The sequence below is a fragment of the Capra hircus genome, chromosome 23, assembly GCF_001704415.2.
Source record: "Capra hircus breed San Clemente chromosome 23, ASM170441v1, whole genome shotgun sequence".
Classification (NCBI taxonomy): domain Eukaryota; kingdom Metazoa; phylum Chordata; class Mammalia; order Artiodactyla; family Bovidae; genus Capra; species Capra hircus.
In genome coordinates, this window is record NC_030830.1 from 10185629 (window position 1) to 10195152 (window position 9524).

At 43.0% G+C, this 9524-nt stretch overlaps 1 pseudogene across 1 annotated transcript; it reads left to right on the forward strand.

The window, feature by feature from the left end:
* Positions 1799-2320, forward strand: LOC102173056 (annotated as a pseudogene). Its single transcript, XR_001297201.2, has one exon. The product of XR_001297201.2 is annotated as a 60S ribosomal protein L23a pseudogene (transcript).

Consider the following 9524-nt stretch of genomic DNA (forward strand, 5'->3'; position numbering starts at 1 on the left):
TCTGTCCATGGGATTCTCTGGGTAAGAATACTGGAGTGGGTTTCATGCCCTCCTCCAGGGGATCTTTCCTACTCAGGGGTTTCCCAGCTCTCATGTCTCCTGAATTCACAGGTGGGTGCTTTACCTCTAGCGCTACCTGGGAAGCCCTATATGTACATACACATACATATATGTTATCTATTTACTCTTATTATTCAACAGTCTGATGATAATCCAATTTTTCCCTGTATAAATTGCAAGTTCTTTTTAGCTAGATGTCCAATAGATTTTTTCCCAGTTATTTTATTGCCAAAAGCCTTGGTCATTTTAGGTTGATGTTCTCATGTGTACAGTGTGGTTTTTGCATATATTGTTTCAAAACATTGCTCTTTCAAAAAAGTTATCTTCAGTTATAGGACTTGCGAGGATAAATGAGATCACATAAAGTGCTTAACACCTTACCTTACATATGTAAGAACTCAATTAATGTTAGCCATAATGTAAACATGGCTTTCCTGGTGGCTCAGTGGTAAAGAACCTGCCTGCCAATGCAGGAGACCTAAAAGATGTGGGTTCAATCCCTGGGTGGGGAAGATTCCCCAGAGGAGGGCATGGCAACTCACTCCAGTATTCTTGCCTGGAGAATCCCATGGACAGAGGAGCCTGGCGGGCTACAGTTCATAGGGTGGCAAAGAGTTGGATGCAACTGAGGTGACTTAACACACATGCACACACATAATGTAAATAACAAAATTCAGAGTCCCTCCTCCATCTTTAGCTTCAGATTTCTAAGAATTTGAATACAATGCTTGATGGTAAGAGGAATGATGGAGCTGAAGCAGCCGTGTTCACCAGGGGCTATCATGAGCTAACATCCCCACACGGGCACATGGTAGCCAGCAAGACTCTATAAAGATGTGCTGTGATTTTTGAGCTTTGGAGCCAGAAACCCCTTGAAAATTAATGTCTTTGGAAACCTGGAGCAATGTAGAGTCTTCACGTGTGCAATGTATTGTCTCGTTCCTCCTGATAGGCCTGGTCTTATTTTTATACAGTTGGAAGTTGGGATCAATTATGTCTATATGAAGTGCTGAACATTTTGTCTGCCCCATTAAATCTCTCTCACCAGTCCGAGCCAAGGTTTGACATCGCCCCCCAGGAACTTGCCAAGGATAGCTCAGGTAGCAAACACACAGCTGGTCTCTGAATCTTTCTGATTCTGATGACAAAATCCTCTGCATTCTGGTCTGCTTGGTTTCACATCGTTTAAGGCACCCATCAGAACTGTAGCATCTTGATGGGGTATGTTCTCCCGGCCTGTCTTGAAGAAAAACCATACATTCATTCCAAGCATTTTGCCAGCAGGTCCCCAGTGCCAGTCTTAATAGTCGGTCCTAATGATGCTTGACTTCACAACTACATGTGCTCTATTGACTCGAGCTATATTAAACCTGTTGGAATCAGCTCCACAAATGCCAGCAGCTTTGGCCTGTGTTACCTCTTTTGCCCTTAGTCTTCTCCTGCTGCTTTGCTCCGACACAAAGAACCCTCTTGAATGCTTTTCTCTGCCAGGCTAGCCAGGCTGCAAAGTTGCTACCCACATTCCACAGTCAGGCTGCATTTTTGGGTATTATGTTCCAGTGTTTATAGAATGATGGTGGGGACCTTTTTCCTGTACAAGGTCACTGACTGTGATAGATAGTTTTTCAGAGGATACATAAGCAAAAAGCAGGCAAATATCAAATATAAGGCACAGCCACTTTGTGTATTTAAAATTGTCAACAAGAAAACAAATTATAAGAAAATAATAATACTTTTCATGAAGATGGCGCCGAAGGCAAAGAAGGAAGCCCCTGCCCCTCCTAAAGCTGAAGCCAAAGCAAAAGCTTTGAAGGCCAAGAAAGCAGTGTTGAAAGGTGTCCACAGCCACAAGAAAAAGAAGATCCGGACGTCACCCACCTTCCGGCGGCCCAAAACGCTGCGGCTCAGGAGGCAGCCCAAATATCCTCGGAAGAGTGCCCCTAGGAGAAACAAACTTGACCACTATGCTATCATCAAATTCCCCCTCACCACCAAGTCAGCCATGAAGAAAATAGAAGACAACAACACACTGGTGTTCATTGTGGATGTCAAGGCCAACAAACACCAAATCAAACAGGCTGTGAAGAAGCTCTATGACATTGACGTGGCCAAGGTCAATACTCTGATCAGGCCTGATGGAGAGAAGAAGGCATATGTTCGACTGGCTCCTGACTATGATGCTTTGGATGTTGCCAACAAAATTGGGATCATCTAAACTGAGTCCAGCTGGCTAATTTCAAATATAAAAGTTTTCACTATATATTAAAAAAAAAGAAAAATAATAATAATAAATATTATTGTTTCATTTCTTGGCTCTTTTAAAAGGAGAGATTGGGAGACAAATGGAAGGAGGAGAGAAAATAACATTGCAAGTTAAAAAAAAATAAATGATGATGGATGGAGTTAAGACCCAAGATTTAAAGACAGCAATTGAATATACATACATGCATACACATATATAGGTTTTATTCATACACCCATACATATGCATATACATATATATTTAATACTGTGATAGTTGATTTTTTTCTATTTATGTGCTGCTTGTAAGAAAAACAATCAAAATATTAGGGTCTAAAAAGGTTGAAATTAAAGGATAGAAAAAGGTAACCTGTACAAATATCAACTGTGTTGTTTTCTGTGGTGTGTAACAGATCACCACAAACTATACTGCTTAAAGAATTTCAGGGGAATTCCCTGGTGATCCAGTGGTTAGGGCTGCGTGCTTCCACTGCAAGGGGCAAGGGTTCAATCCCTGGTTGGGGAACTAAGATCCCACATGCCTTGCAGTGCAGCCAAAATTTTTTTAAAAATAGGTGGCTCAGTGAGCAAAGAATCCACTCACTAATGCAGGAGACATATTCTAATGCACATATACAGAATCTAGAAAAATGGTTCTGAAGAATTTATTTACAGGGCAGCCATGGAGAAACAGACATAGGGAATAGATTTATGGACATGGGGAGGGTGAGATGTATGGAAAGAGTAACATGGAAGCTTACATTCAGTTCAGTTCAGTCGCTCGGTCATGTCTGACTCTTTGCGACCCCATGAGTTGCAGCACGCCAGGCCTCCCCGTCCATCACCAACTCCCGGAGTTCACTCAAACTCACGTTCATTGAGTTGGTGATGCCATCCAGCCATCTCATCCTCTGTTGTCCCCTTTTCCTCCTGCCCCCAATCCCTCCCAGCATCAGAGTCTTTACATTACCATATGTAAAATAGATAGCCAATGGGAATTTGTTGTATGGCTCAGGAAACTCAAACATGGGCTGTGTATCAACCTAGAGGGGTGGGATGGGGTGGGAGACGGGAGGGAGGTTCAAAAGGGAAGGGATATATGTATACCTATGGCTGGTTCATGTTGAGATTTGACAGAAAACAATGAAATTCTGTAAAGCAATTATCCTTCAAAAAAAAAAATTATTTAAAATAATAATAAATAAATTTTTTTAAAAAAGGTTCAGTCCCTGGGATGGGAAGATCCCCTGGAGAAGGCAATGGCAACCATTCCAGTATTCTTGCCTGGAGAATCCATGGACAGAGAAGCCCATGGGTCCATGGGGTTACAAAGGGTTGGGCACAACTTAGCAACTAAACAACAATGAACAACAACATGTATATTCATACGTATTACACATTTATAACAGATACACATTCCTAGATAGATAGGGAAGTCCACGGAGGGTTGCCTACTCTTCTGGCCTCCCTTGTTCTCTCTGTTTCTCCCTCTCTAGCTCCTCGGGCTGCTCTTCCCTGAGGACCTGCTGCCTCCTGTGGCCCAGTTCCTGAGCCAGTTGTGAAAAGGAAGACTGGACAGCCACCATCCCACTGATCGTCGCTGAAGGATCTTAGAATTGCGTCTCAGAACCCAGACACGGCTTCCAGTTGCCCAGCCTCATCTGCTCCACAGCCTCGTTTGCAGTGAGTCTCTGTGACTCCCGAGGAAACCTGGAAGCTTGGGGGAGGGTGGGGGTCCCAAGTTCTGGGGCTCCCTCCCCTCCTCAGTTACTGCCAGCGCCATAATTTCACCATGGCCAAAGCTCATTCCTCCAGGGGAGCTGGGTTCTCTCCCACAAGAATCACTTTAGGAAGGAATAGAGAACACAGAAGCAAGCCTTATATTGGAGGGAGCAAAACTGTCCTCTTCTCTCTGAGGCCTGGGGTAGTTTTGGCCTCACCTCTGAGCTACAGAGCGGTTTGGAGCTCTTCTCGTGGAGACCCAGCAAGGCACCTGGAGGATGGCTCAGACTGTGTGCTATGTCGGTAAATTTCTCTCTGAATTATGCTTCCTACCCACTGTTTCTGAATTTCCAGTAAACTCTCATTGAGATGCAAGCTGATGCCTTCCAGTGACAGAGATTAAGAGAAAGGACCTGTCCCAGGTGGGTGACAGGATAAACCATAAAAAGCAATGCTTTTTCTTTTGCCGCCAAAATGGCTGGACAGCATCAACAGTAGCAATGGAGAGCTAAGCCCAGAAGGATGAGCAGCAGGAAACAACAAGACAAGGATTCTGGGGAACGGATCCAACAGACCTGCACCAACTCCCAGAAACTGCTGGCAAACACCTTGGGAGGAATGATTTAGGTAACACAATACATGATGTCAATGCCATTGGGTTACCATAATAACATCCACAGCTGTTTACTGCGTACAGAAAGCTTTCCATAAATGATCCCACTTAATCACCCCCGACAGCCCTAGAAGGTTAGTGTCTCTACTACTGTTTTACACCTGAGGAAACCTTAACTGAAGCTCAGAGACAACTGAGCTCAGCTGAAGCAAACAGCTATTAAATGGCACTTGAGGCTCTGAACTGGGCTTTGAAAGTCTAAGCCCCGTCTACTTCCCACTATTCACCCCGCTCCCTCTTCACCTGCTGCTGGGCTGCTAAGTCGCTTCAGTCGTGTCCAACTCTGTGCGACCCCATAGACGGCAGCCCACCAGGCTCCCCCGTTCCTGGGATTCTCCAGGCAAGAACACTGGAGTGGGTTGCCATTTCCTTCTCCAATGCATGAAAGTGAAAAGTGAAAGTGAAGTCGCTCAGTCATGTCTGACTCTTCGTGATCCCATGGACTGCAGCCTACCAGGCTCCTCCATCCGTGGGATTTTCCAGGCAAGAGTACTGGAGTGGGGTGCCATTGCCTTCTCTGCCCTCTTCACCTAGCAGATGAGAAAATTATGTGAGAACAGTGCCAGTACTGCATGCTGTAAAGAAAAAGTTGCAGAGGGCTTAGGCTAGGCTCAAGCGTGTTCCTTATCCTGTGGATTTTAAAGAAGTTGCCAGTGGTCACCTGTATGATGTCACTGTGTTTGGGTAACCGTAGGTAGGGGAGAATACAGGCTCTTCTTATTTGTCTTGTGCAGAGGATTAAATTGAAGTTGCAGAATCGATTTAGCTCCAAGTCCAAAGGTTCCCCTTTGGACCTAAAGCTGGTCCAAAATCATTTCCTCTCTTTATTCCACATGTAGACACCTGGCCTCAGCCTAACCCGAGTGACTACTATCTCAAGCTATTTTGTTCCTTGGCTTATTTGTCTTCTGAATTATCATCACGACTCTTTCACAATCCCCCTCAAAGTAAATATCAGTTCCTGAAAGAAATTAATAGGCCACGGAGACGTCTTCCAACAACAGAGAACGTATTGTGGTCACGTTTCAGTACCAGGAAGCTGCTAATTCAGATACAAGATGTTTAAACAGCCATTAAAGATGGACCTTGAAGCACTTTTCTTTGAGAAAAAAAACATAACACAAAACACAGGTTTTAAAGTGTATTCGCATAAGACTCCATAGATACCATTATTTTCTCATACCTGAATCCTTTCATTTCACATTCACTTCTGAACCATTCATGTCACCATTGATTTGCAACAATTTCAGAAGATTCTAACAGATATACCACTTTACCACACTTATATTTGCTGTAAGGATAAGAGTATTTAAATACTGTATTGAAATTGTGATGATGTTTTACAAGTGTCAAGCAGCTTTAGAAGGAGAACAAAGCATTCCAGGCACCTGGTCTGCAGCCCTATTTCCTCTGCATCTGAAGTAAACTGTCATCTGGTCATTTATCTTTGAGTGGTGGGATATTTTTGAGGTTTCAGTTCATACAATATTTGTGCAGCCATAATCTCTCAGAGGCTTGCCCTCTCATACTGTGATCCTATCATATTTAAATGGAAAACAAATCAAGAGAAACTAAAATTATCCAGGTTCCCATTATTAGGACACCTATTAGTGCCTTGTCTGGATGTTCTATGGAGTGATGCCAATATCCTCTCTGTTTAGGAAGTCCATGTTTAGCACGGGCCATTTGGATGTTGACTAACACACAAAAATGGCCTTTATGCCATAGGAACAAACTTAAAATAGTTTATTGAACTGGTGCATAGGAATTTTCCACCTGAAACCATATTCCCAGGGAGAAAGTCTCCCTGGTTACAGTTTTTACTGGTTGCTTTGTTTATATCTGCCCTGTCCCAGAAAGAATTTTAGACAGCTAGTCACCGCTGTCAGTCTAACATGGTGCCCCATGTATTATTAATAAAAATCCTTCCAGTGCCCACTCTGATGACTTGAGGATGAGGATAAAGCAAACACTTTGGAGTTTTTTAGTGCACCAGTAAGATATCACTGAAACATCATTCTGACCCTCGCTGTCACTTTTAATACTTTAACCCATGATATAGATTTTTATATATAGATGCCAATGTTTTCGTTTAAATGCCTAGGAATTTTTTATGTTCACAAGTAAAACAAAACAAAATGATAAATCCAGATCTTAATCTCCAAACGGGAATGTATTGACGGAGGCATTCTAGGTAATTCTGTCTTCTGGGCAGATTCATTCACTCTAGGGGAGTGAAAAATAAGGAAAACTTATTTGCTCAATTAATGAAGACCAGGAAGTGGTGGCTTAAGTTGTATACACTTCCGTGATAGCACTAATATCTTCCATTGATCAAATACATATTCCATAGCAGGCATTATAATAGGCAAGGATTTTATAAATGTTTGCCCTTTACCGTGATCCTATTATTATCAACAACCAACAGAAGAAAAAAACGGATGTGAGGGAAGGCGTGGATGTTGCTCAAAGTGATTCCGCAATATCAGAGGATTTCCCTGGTGGTCATAGATCCCCAGACAGGGAGCTAGGATTCCACACGCCTCATGGCCCAAAATGCCAAAAAATAAAACAGAAGCAATATTGTAACAAATTCAATAAAAACTTAAAAAAAAAAAAAGGTCCACATTAAAAAAAAAAAAAGTAAGAAATCTTTAAAAAAAAGCTCCATCGATCTGGCTCCTGGCCTTACCTTTTAGCACAGTGTTTCTGCCTCTCACAGGATGCTATGATAATACACATTTGGCATCGTGAAGTACCAGTCTGCTTTCGAGACGGCTGAAAGAAGTTTGGTAGATTTCATGTACACCCACATCATAGCTAATATTGGCCTTCCTTTGGGATAAGCCTGGAGTAACTGGAACCCTCTGAACAACCCTGGTTCTAATTTGGATTATCAAATATTTTCAGCCTCTTAAACAGAGGCTAGATCACAGATACTCTCATGCAGGACCTAGTTGGCAAACATTTCCCTTGCCCCAGAATTTGCGGGATTAGATTGGAAGAGACAGACACTTGGAGAATTTGGTAGAAAAGAGATATCGGGATCAACGAGAACAGTGCTGTCTACCACAGTCTACCCTTTTTGCAAGATGAGTGAGCAGAGAGAAACAGAGAAGGGAACCATGAATAGTTACTTTATTGTGGTTTTTGAGGGAAATAATGGGCCTGGCATGGTAGCAGGCAAAGCAGACTTAGGGTTGGCTAGATTGAATAATGTCAGTGCACTCTGGGACATAAGGACTGTTCCTAGTCATCTGATATCTGGCCCTGGGATGATTAGGGCAGGATGAGAGGGGTCCAGAATCTAGTCCCCATCCTTAGGAAGTTTCCTGTATCCTTGATGAAGCATAACTAATATGCATGAAACAGAGCACAACGAAATAGTAACTAGTTGAGCAAGACGCATTTTATAGGCTTTAGAAAAAGGAGAAATTAATGTGGACTACCCTCTTTGTGAAGCTGTAACAGGAAGCCTTGCACCTAAAAGGGTTTAAATAAGCATAGGCCAAAGTATATCCATCAGTTCCTATTTTATCTTTCAGTGTCTTAGTTTTCACATTTAAAAAAGTGGAGGTAACATTTGTCCTTTCTCATAGCTGGAAAGGATAATTCCCAAGATCCTTGGAGTAAGGGTGCCAGGATGCAGAGATATCTGAAGGAACAATATCATCCTGTTGCTGCTACTGCTGCTAAGTCACTTCAGTCTTGTCCGACTCTGTGCAACCCCAAAGACGGCAGCCCACCAGGCTCCCCCATTCCTGGGATTCTCCAGGCAAGAACACTGGAGTGGGTTGCCATTTCCTTCTCCAATGCATGAAAGTGAAAAGTGAAAGTGAAGTCGCTCAGTCGTGTCTGACTCTTGGTGATCCCACTGACTGCAGCCTACCAGGCTCCTCCGTCCATGGGATTTTCCAGGCAAGAGTACTGGAGTGGGTTGCCATTGCCTTCTCCATTAACCAAACAGAAAAGGCAAGAAAATGAAAGATGGGCATCAAAACCTGGACAAATTGCAGGACTTCCCTTGTGGTCCAGTAGTTAAGACTCTGCACTCCCAACGTAGGGGCAGTGGGTTTGATCCCTGGTTGGGGAACTAAGACCCCACATGCTGTATGGCATGGCCAAGAAAATTTTTAAAGTAAATTAACTTTTAAAAAAACTGAACCAATTACATCCTTTGACACAACCTGGACTTGCCCAATGGTACAATATTGAATGTTTCCTGTATGGTGTTTCTCTAACTTTGTGTTGGCCAGAATTTAGCATGTCAATCTTTTTTCACACATTTCTTATTATTTGGCAAACTTTGAAATCTTCAGCAAGAGCAAGCAGTTATCTAGTGCCAGGGACTATTTCAAGAGCTTGAGGGATGTATCAATAAGCCCAATCCTCTTGAAACAGTTCGGTGTGGTAAGTACTATTAACACTCTGTTTCACTAATAAGGAAACTTAAGTATGGAGAAATAGCTTGCCCAAGGTGTCACAGCTGGTGAATGAAAGCAGTGATCGTCTGACTGGAGCCCAAGCACTTAACCTTCAAGCTGTAAAGAAATCTCTCAGCACATCATTGTGAACGTACTGCCAAGCAAAGGAAGAGCCAGTATAAAGTTCCTATTTTTATGGACAGAAGTGTTGTAAGAGATATCGAACAAGAGGTGTCCACAGATGGCAGTTTCACTGGTAGGGTAAGGGGCCACTTTTTTACTACTGAGGTGCCCTATGAGTGATTCTGCATACAGCCTAGTATGGAGGCCATGGCGGGAGAGGATTGGGCAAGTAAGAGACACGAGGAGGGATGTAGAAGTAGAACAGCCAGAATGGATGCCGA